Below are 10,000 nucleotides of genomic sequence, written 5' to 3' on the forward strand. Positions count from 1 at the left end.
CAGTGACTCATTCCCTTGGAACAATGGTCCTATTTTATATTGTATTGTGGCTGTTTTATTTGCGAATTTGTTGAACGTTTTGAGATTTGTTTTTATGCTTTCCACATCCCTTTTCTCTCTCTCTCTCTCTCTCTCTTTCTCTCTCTCTCTCTCCTCTCTCTCTTTCTCTCTCTCTCTCTCTCTCTCTCTCTCTCTCTCTCTCTCTCTGCTCTTTCCCTTTCGTGAGAGAGTTTGATCTTGCTTTCAAAGGGGTGTGTTAAACATACATTTCACTGGTACGTTAGTTGGATATCATATAAATATTGGTATAATTCAATTATATAGATAAATTAAATATAGAGATATACTATTGACAATCAAATAATTTATTTATATTACAATATTACATTAAATACTATGAATATAGTATAACATAATACAATAACACATAATATTATATAGCATAAATAATTATAAAAACCATAAAAGACCAACAAATTGTTTCGACTTGTATATATTTTTTCTCATATATATAATCACAGTTCCATTATATATAAAGTCACTTCAGGGTCATGGTTTAGAAAAAGACGAAATTCCGTGTTAAAGGACGGTTGGATTGTAAAAATTAATTCAAATGTCTATGTAATATGAGCGTGAGCGTTAACTATTCAATCGTATATCGATTACAATTTAAAAAACCCCAGCAAAAACACTTTATCAGACGATACAATCAAGTAAATGCAACCCACAACCATCGAAAGTCACTTCATTTTATCTCACGCACATACCAATTGAAAGCGATAAGATATGTGTGTATTTAAATGTATATAATTAAGTATCTAAGTCTTCTCCTACATGTAAAGAGAGGTATTGCTCAGTGCCTAAAACATCGGACAAAGATTATAAGTAGCGATCGTAACACCCACCACGAAGAAATGATCAAACTCAGTAACAATCTATTAAGCAACAACTACCCCCAAAACATACTATTCACTCCAGTTATGAAGAGAAGAGAGTATGAACCCATAAACTGACCACAGTCTGTCTACCCTATGTAAAAGGCCTCTCCGAAAAGATACAAAGGATATGCGACCCATATAAGATCAGGACAGTATTCAAGAGTAATACAACACTTCGCAAATATCTCCTTCGAGTAAAACCACCAATAGGAGAGAATATGACCAAAAACTACGTGTACTCCATCCCATGCAGCTGTGGTAGGTTATACAAAGGCGAAACATGCTGTCCCCTCAAAATAAGAGTAGAAGAACATTGCAAACCTGTGACACGAGCAGATATTGATAAATCGGGTATGGCTGATCATGTATGGAAAAATGGAGACCACCTCCCCTATGGGATGAAGTTAAAATAATAGAGAGAGAACACCACTAGGAAATACGCAAACTAAAAGAAGCAGCACATATGCTAGGGCACAACAACCTCCTAAGCAGACCAAGTACAGATATGAGTAGCATATGGGAACCGGTATTAAGGAAGGATGGGAAAATATTAGATTTATAAGCCCTAAAATTCACTCCATAATTGCCCACATGCATATGGCGTAGTGACCTGCATAATAATAATAATAATAATAATAATAATAATATAATAATAATAATAATAATAATAATAATTATAATAATAACATCGAAAAATACCTTAGGGATGAGAACCCAGGTTTGAAATTTCCCCCAAGACACCTGTTGAAGGCTGGAGAGTATATCAGCCGAAACGTTGTTTTAACAACAAACAAGATGAGGACAAATATCCGCCAAATATCCGCCAATGTACATAATTCCTCATCTCTTAAATATAGAACTGGAATATATATATATCCCGCTAAAAAAAACGAAGAACAAACACAAGGAAAAAACAACAACACGAAGACGTGGTACATGCAAAGTATTAGCAGATGCTGAAGTAAGGAAAGAAGGGTTGTCTTACGTTTCGAGCAAAGGTCTTCGTCAGAAACAGGAGGCGGAAGAAAGTCCAAGAGAAAAGGAAGACGGAGGAAAAAAATCACCAACGATCCACATGTGGTTACATTTTGAAACCCGACTGATTTTTGAGTACTTAATTCGCAAAATTCTTTCTACCATCGGATTACATTCCCGCCAACGATATATTGTAAGCAAAGTCATAAAATCTCAAGACGTGATAGAGTGGTTACGTATACTAAACAGTAAAGCCATTCGTCACACCAAAGTGGCTGTTGAATGTTACTGCTAGTTTAACTCCAGGCTGATTCTCCGCCGGCTGTTTATCGGTGCAACGCCCTGCGCCCATTATTTACAATAGATCGTTAGCAAGGGGAGCGAACCCCAGCTCACCTCCAGCAGTTAACAGGATCGCGAGACTGACTCAGTAACGTGCTCTCGCGGCAGAGCGTTGCTTCCATAACCAGCTGCAGTAGGATCTGCCTGGGATTAAGCTAGTAGTAACATTCAACTGCGTTTTGTCGAACAAATCAACCACGGGACTTATTTTTTTGTAAGCCAAGTACTTACTTGACAACCTTACACATACACAGCAGTACATGGAACGCACATCATTCCACATAATGTACGCACTAAGTTGCGTATACATATACACACGCACAGGTTCACTTAATTTTCAGCTCGCCCACACATACATATTCACGCACTTCCCGCCAATAACTCATATACACTCACACACTATTCTCACATACACTCACGTACCTGCGCACCTCCGTTCGACCTACCTACCTTCGTTCGTCCTCTTTCTTCCGGCCCATTTCATCATGTTGAACCGTTATTCAATACATACTATTTCTCTCTCGGTTTTTTTTTTATCTCATTGTCTCTCTGTTTTCTTCTTTTTTATTATCTCTCCCTTTTTTTTTTTTTGCTCTTAGTCCTTCCTGTCGAAGAGTGTAGGCTCTGAAATCAAACACTTTTCCATTCTTCCCGAGCGTTAAACTAATACAGGTGCTTGTTATTTCACCTGTCTTCCTCTTTTGCTTTTATCCTAGGGAACAGAGCTGATAAAATCCAAGCTATATGTTTCATAGCTAGCAGAACTTCGGAAGTAGTAATTTTCTAAACGAGGTGTAGTTTGCTAGCTACCTGTCGGGCCAAAGATACATTAATCAAAAGTTGTATTGTTGTTTCACTTGCGATATCCTTGACTGAACCTCTTTCATTAGATCGCATGATTACCTCACATCTGTCACGCAATAAACTCCGTCCCTCAAAATCTTTTTATTGTTACTTTAGACTTTTGACGGATACAAAGAACAATCTAAATGCATACCACTTTCAACTCAAAGGACATGAAAATAATGGAAACTTGAAGCAAGGTTATTCATTAACCCTATCCCTCGTCGCCTTAATTTGTGTCTTCCCATCCCAAATAATCTGTATCAAATCTTATCCCAGTCCCTTCGTCTCCTGACGTCAAACCTCTGGAATTCCCTTTTCCTCTGCAACCCGATTTTTCCTGCAGACATCATTCTTTATTTATTGAAAGTAAACATCGGGCATTCAATCAAAACATCCCAAGTAAAAGGACTGAACATAATAATAACAGATTCAACTCTGGAAATATTCATCGCAACTTGTATGACCGTAATATTCAACGTAGAATCAACTATACTGTACTAATTGATGGACTTTTATGTCATTTAGACAAATGAGGGTCCAGCAAGACACAGCTGAGGTCTTAGGAAAACGACCGTCACCTTCTGGCTGTTTGTATGTAGGGTTGAAGTTGAAGATTTCTAGTAGCATCCGCTATCTGTTCCCATCGCTTCTTTTCCTCACGCCACTGGACTTTAAGAAAGAGCGATGGTGTTGCTGCCGGTATTTTAGTTTGCTGAACGATCTGCACGGTGATTATTATTGTAATGCGCATGTTTTGTGTAGAGCCAGTCCATTTCTCTCATCCTTCAAACTTGTATTGGTGTGGCGCAACAAGAATGCTGGATTTGAATGGAGTTACATTCTCTTGCATGAACTGCTTAAGAGTGTAAAGAAATATACATTTTTATAGGACATCGAAGTTTGAAAAACATTTTTCTTTCCCTCCATTTTTGCTTTTCAACCTTTTTTTTTTGTATAAGCATCAATATGACTGAACTTTCAATCATCGAACATTTTCACTTATATTACTGTCTATCCCAATGAAGCCCATTGAAATATCTGTGAACATCTGAACATTTGGTTGTTTAAATATATTTTACCGAATATTACGTTGTATCTTTAAACACTCCTAAATCTTTTATTGATTTATTTATTGTTAACATTGATAAGCAAAAACATTTAAAAAACCGGTTTAGTACAAAATTTATGAACGCCTACACGTTCTGAGATTCAGACTCTCTTTCAAGCCCCAAAACAAATATATATGAGTGTGTGTGTGTGTGTGTGTGCGTGTGTGTGCTTGTGTGTGCGTGCGTGTATATATGTGTGTGTATTCTGTTTATTTGTTCCTTCACAAGCCACGCCTGGATCGTAAGGGCTGGTTTCCTGGTTTCATTGGTGTATAGGTTCCCCCACCTGGACGGGACACTGGTCTGTCGCAGGTGAGCTGCTAGATACAGGATGAGAGAGAAAAAGTTGTGGCGAAAGAGTCAGTAGACGTTCGCCATTACCTTCTGGCAGAGCCGTGAGGACCTTAGATGTATCGCTTATAAACACACGCATCACCTGGTCTGAGATTCGAACCTGCGATCCCTCGACCGCTGCTCTAAACATTAGGCCATGTGACACCACAATATATATATATATATATAATTGCATTACCTATGGAACGACCACACTGACGAGCCTACGGACAATGGATTACATAAGTGATTCATTCGTTAATAGGCGAAACCGCCGGTCTGTGAGTAATTCTGGTTTTTTATTTAATTTTCATCTGTCTTGCCCGCATTTCGTTCTGGTGCCCGCTGAATTTTCCTCTAGAGAACATTCCTTTCTTTGTAGTTTGATCGTAGGTGATTTACTTCTAGCATACGGCCGAACACCTAGTGGTTTTGCCCTTCAAATATACACATGTATATATATATATATATATATATATATATATATATATATATATATATATATATATATGTATGTATATATACAAGAAAAACATGGAACACAGGACAAGTTAACAGAGAATGACTCATCATCAGTTGTCGGCTATCTACTCCTCATTTCGAGCATTCAACGACAATATGAATCTTCAAAGACAGTTGCTCCCATAAATTCTAAAATAAAATTTAGGATTTATGGAGGGTCAAAGTTGGGAACAAAAATGACATATATATTAAACTGTAGCTATACTGGGGCACCGCCTCAGATAAGTTTCAGTTGAATGCATCGACACCAGTATTTTTTTAACCTGGTACTTGTTCTATCTTTCTCTAACCACAGCGTTATAAGAACATGAGGACGTAAACAAACCAGCCCCGTTTGACAAACAGTGGAATTGATCCTGGAACCATGGTGTTGGAAGGCAAACTCCTTACCACACAGTCACACCTGCGCCTACACACACACATACACACATACGCACAGACACAACGGATACCAGCCCCCGACACTTACCAACTCCCAACGCTTGTTTTGCGCGTGTATACTTGCACACCTACGCATGTACATGTGCATGCGTATATAAGTGTGCGCGCACACTGATTTGCACGTTGACATGCATGCGAATATACATATGTACATATTAATGAATATGTCTGTGTATAGGCGCAGGAGTGCTGTGTGGTAAGTAGCTTGCTTACCAACCACATGGTTCCGGGTTCAGTCCCATTGCGTGGCATCTTGGGCAAATGTCTTCTGCTATAGCCCCGGGCCGACCAATGCCTTGTGAGTGTCTACTATCATAAGCCCTCGTCGAATAATGCTTTGTAAATGCATTTATATCGAGGGATTTGAAAGACGCCCGTCCTACACACGCACACACACAAACATACACAAACAAAAACTCATATATATAAATATATATATATATATATATATATATTATATAATTAGGGCTTAGTAAAGTAAATTACTTTGCCACATACTGAACTTTCTAGAAATAGCAGCCAAAAATGTTTTTTAGCCATTTCCACCACTTTAAGAAAATTTTTCTTAGATAATGTTTACTCATAAATAACTCACGAAGGTATGGAGGTAAAAACAGAAAAATATCACAAGTACAAAGATCATTTGAGAACGTTAACGTTTCTAGATTAGCCAAATAAACTCAGCATTTCTTTCGTCAGCTCAACATTTCTGGCAGTCTGAGCGTGTTCATCTGAGGTGATACGTCGCCGAAGGGTATGTTCTTCCTTTTAGTGCTTCCAATCCAAATTAAGAAATGTTGAGCTGACGAAAGAAATGCTGAGTTTATTTGGCTAATCTAGAAACGTTAACGTTCTCAAATGATCTTTGTACTTGTGATTTTTTCTGTTTTTACCTCCAATACCTTCGTTAGTTAATTATGAGTAAACATTATCTGAGAGAAATTTTCTTAAGTGGTGGAAATGGCTAAAAAACATTTTGGCTGCTATTTCTAGAAGTTCAGTATGTGGCAAAGTAATTTACTTTACTAAGCCTAATTATTAAATATAATATTTTGAATTCGCCTTAAATGGTCCTTTTACATACTGAACACTACTTGGTGAAATTGATTAATAACTAAATTTTACCCTCAATTGTTGATATATATATATATATTATATATATATATATATATATTTACACACATATACATATATATGTGATGTGTGTATGTGTGTGTCTTTGTATTTGTGTTAAGTATGTCCTCTACCACCACTTTATAACCGGTGTTGGGTTTTTTAGGCCCTCGTAACTTACCTGTTTCGACAAAACAGACTGACCGTATAAATTCCAAACTTCAAAAGAAGTCTTGGGATCCATTTGTCGGACAAAACCCTTAAAGGCGTTGCATCAGCATGGCCATAATCCTATGGCTTGAACAAGGAAGGGATAAAGGCTGCACACAGACACACTCACACGCTCTCTCTCTCTCTTTCTCCCTCTCTCTCTCTCCCTCTATTTCTCTTTTCCTCTCCTTCTCTCTCCCTCTCTCTTTCTCTGTCTCCCTCTCCCCCCCAACACGTATTTATATACACACACTAGCGAAAATAAATTTAAGACCGATGATAAAAGTTCTATTTCTTACAAAATATTTTGTTATTAACACCATACAAATCAATTTTATCTTTTGCACCTTATGCAAAATTTATTTCTCTTTCGGATGATGCTAACAATAACTATTCTTATACAACTTGAATAATTCTAATGCTAAATTTATATAAACGTTTCAAATTTACCGGCAAAATTAGTTTAAGACCGTATCATTATAATTTTATTTAAAGCTTAAGACAGTAGCTAAAATGAGCAACAAGAACGAAATACATATTAGTACTTTGTGCCGTAGCCTTTATTCTTAATAACGGTTGAACAACCGCCTCGGCACTGAATTCGCTAAGTGATTACAAAATTCTATGGGAATGTTTTTTTCATTGATATAATCGAATAATTGTTTTAGATTAGATGCTTTTTTTAGCATGGAAATTTTTGGAAATATAATTCCACAAGTTCTCGATCGGATTCAGGTCCGGACTCTGGGGAGCCCATTCGATTACGTCAATATTATGGTGATCAAAAAATTCCATAACCTTTTTGGCTTTGTGCACAGGACTATTGTCCTGCTGATAAATAGCCCCCGGAGGCATTTGGTGAGTCAAATATGACACAACATTATCCTTTAGTAGATTCATATAACCTACACTATTTAGCTTTCCATCAACTTTAACTAGAGGGCCAACACCAAAGCTACAAAATGCCGCCCACACCATCACACCCCACCTCCCATTTGCACCGTCTTTTTCACGCATTTCTGACGTTTTACCATCTGATCCAAATATACAGAAGTGTGACTCGTCACTCCAAAGGACCCTGCACCAATCTTCAGCAGTCCATTGAGCATGGCTTTTTGCGAAATTAAGGCATTTGAGTTGATTTCTTTCGGATATTATTGACATTTTCCTAGTGATTCGTCCACGTAGTCCAAATTCTCACAAACGGTTGCGGACGGTTTGAGGTGTAAAATTAACACCATTCTCGTTGGACAATTGTTTACAAATGTCAACGGCTATCAGTATTCGGTTGCCTTTCGATTTTCATGGGGCAGCCAGTCCATTGCCGATCTTTATAATGATCAGTTTCCGAGTATAACTTCCACGCTTGCACGTAAGCCGTTATACTGCACTTTAGTTGCTTGCTGATGTTCGAAAAGGAAACTTTTTGCTGCTGGATTAATACGATTTTTGCTCTCGTGACTGGACTGAGGCTACGTTGTTTTCCCATTATTAATCAATTGTATAATAACGTTAAATTATAACACTATATAGGGCAGTTAGGATAGTTGCGTGACCACCCATTTTGGCAAAACATATATTTGCATACATATTACATGGTTTTAAACTAATTTTGCCGGTAAATTTGAAACGTTTATATAAATTTAGCATTAGAATTCTTCGAGTTGTATAAAAATAGTTATTGTCTGCATCATTCGAAAGAGAAATAAATTCTGCTTAAGGTGTAAAAGATAAATATAATTTGTATGGTGTTAGTAACAAAATATTTTGTAAGAAATAGAACTCTTATCATCGGTCTTACATTTATTTTCGCCAGTGTAAAGTATATTTGAGGTCGACTTAATTATCGATATTCAAATCCCAAAGTTATAAAGTCGTGCCAATATTTTAAGTCATTGTTGTTATTGTGCACCAGACTTATTTTTATGATTTTTTTCTCTGCTTGAGTGAACGAAGCTCAATGCATTATGGGCGTGTATTTCTTCTGCAATTTCCATAAAATTAAAAGTACTCTATTACCTATAACTGCGATAATGGCAAGTAGCCTGAAATATTATATATATATATTATATATATATATATATATAATATATATATATATATATAGGGAAAGTTTACGAAATAAACAAAAGACGAAGACAGGTGGTGTACAAAACAAACAGATGTATTAGTTTAACGCTCAGGAATAGGAAAAGTCTTTTACGTTTCGAGCCTACGTTCTTCTACAGAAAGGGACACAGAAAAAAACAAAGAGAGAAACAAGGAGAGAAAAAATGTGTGTAGTGGCTAACAATCTATCATGGCGACTAGTGCCGGACAGAAGGGTCAAACACGAGGAGGAAAGTAGGGGAGATAACAAGGTAAAGATGACCCCCAACATAAAGGTGCGTGTGTGTATAAGAGAGTATGTATGTGCGTGTGAAAGAGGGCTGGTGGTCGGGACGTGTGCGTGTATGTATGTGTAGGTGTGAAGATGTGGGGATGGGTGTGTGGGTGGTGTGTTGTGATGTGATGTGTAATGTTGTATGGTGTAGTGTGGTGTGGTGTGATGTTGTTGGGAGGTGGGGGAGACGAGAGTGGGAAAAGCACGGGTGAGGTGTGGGGTTGGCTGGAGGTTGGGGTAGAGTTGGGGCTTGTGGGTAGGCAGAGGGTGGGGGTAGAGGTGGGGTATGTGGGGTGATAGGGGGATGGGAAGGATAGGGAAGGTGGAGTAGGGATGTGTAGGGGTGGGTGGGTTTATGGGGGAGGGGAAGGTGGGTATGAGAGGAGAGAGAGGAGGCGAGAAGAGAGAAGAGAGGAAGAGGGAAAAGGGAAGGTGGGGAGAGAAAGAAAGAAAGAGAGTACGAGAGAAGAGAGAAAGAGAGTAAGAGAGAAGAGGGAAAGAGAGTAGGGGTGAAGGGAAGTAGCAGTGAAGAGAAATAGGAGTGAAGAGAAGTAGGAGTTGAGGCAAGAGAAGAGAGTTGGGTATATATTATATATATGTATATATATATACAGAAGCTGGACAAAATAATGGAAACACCTAGCATCATAGCATCATAATTTTGAAATGTCTATAAAATCGTCAAAACCTTGTTTATTTTTATGTTTTTTATTTATTTATTAAGTTTTGCTAAAATTGCTGTTTCTTTTCAGGTATCATCAGAAAAAGGTAATTAAATTAAAATTCAT

Source organism: Octopus sinensis, unplaced genomic scaffold (genome assembly GCF_006345805.1).
Source record: "Octopus sinensis unplaced genomic scaffold, ASM634580v1 Contig15254, whole genome shotgun sequence".
Classification (NCBI taxonomy): Eukaryota; Metazoa; Mollusca; class Cephalopoda; order Octopoda; family Octopodidae; genus Octopus; species Octopus sinensis.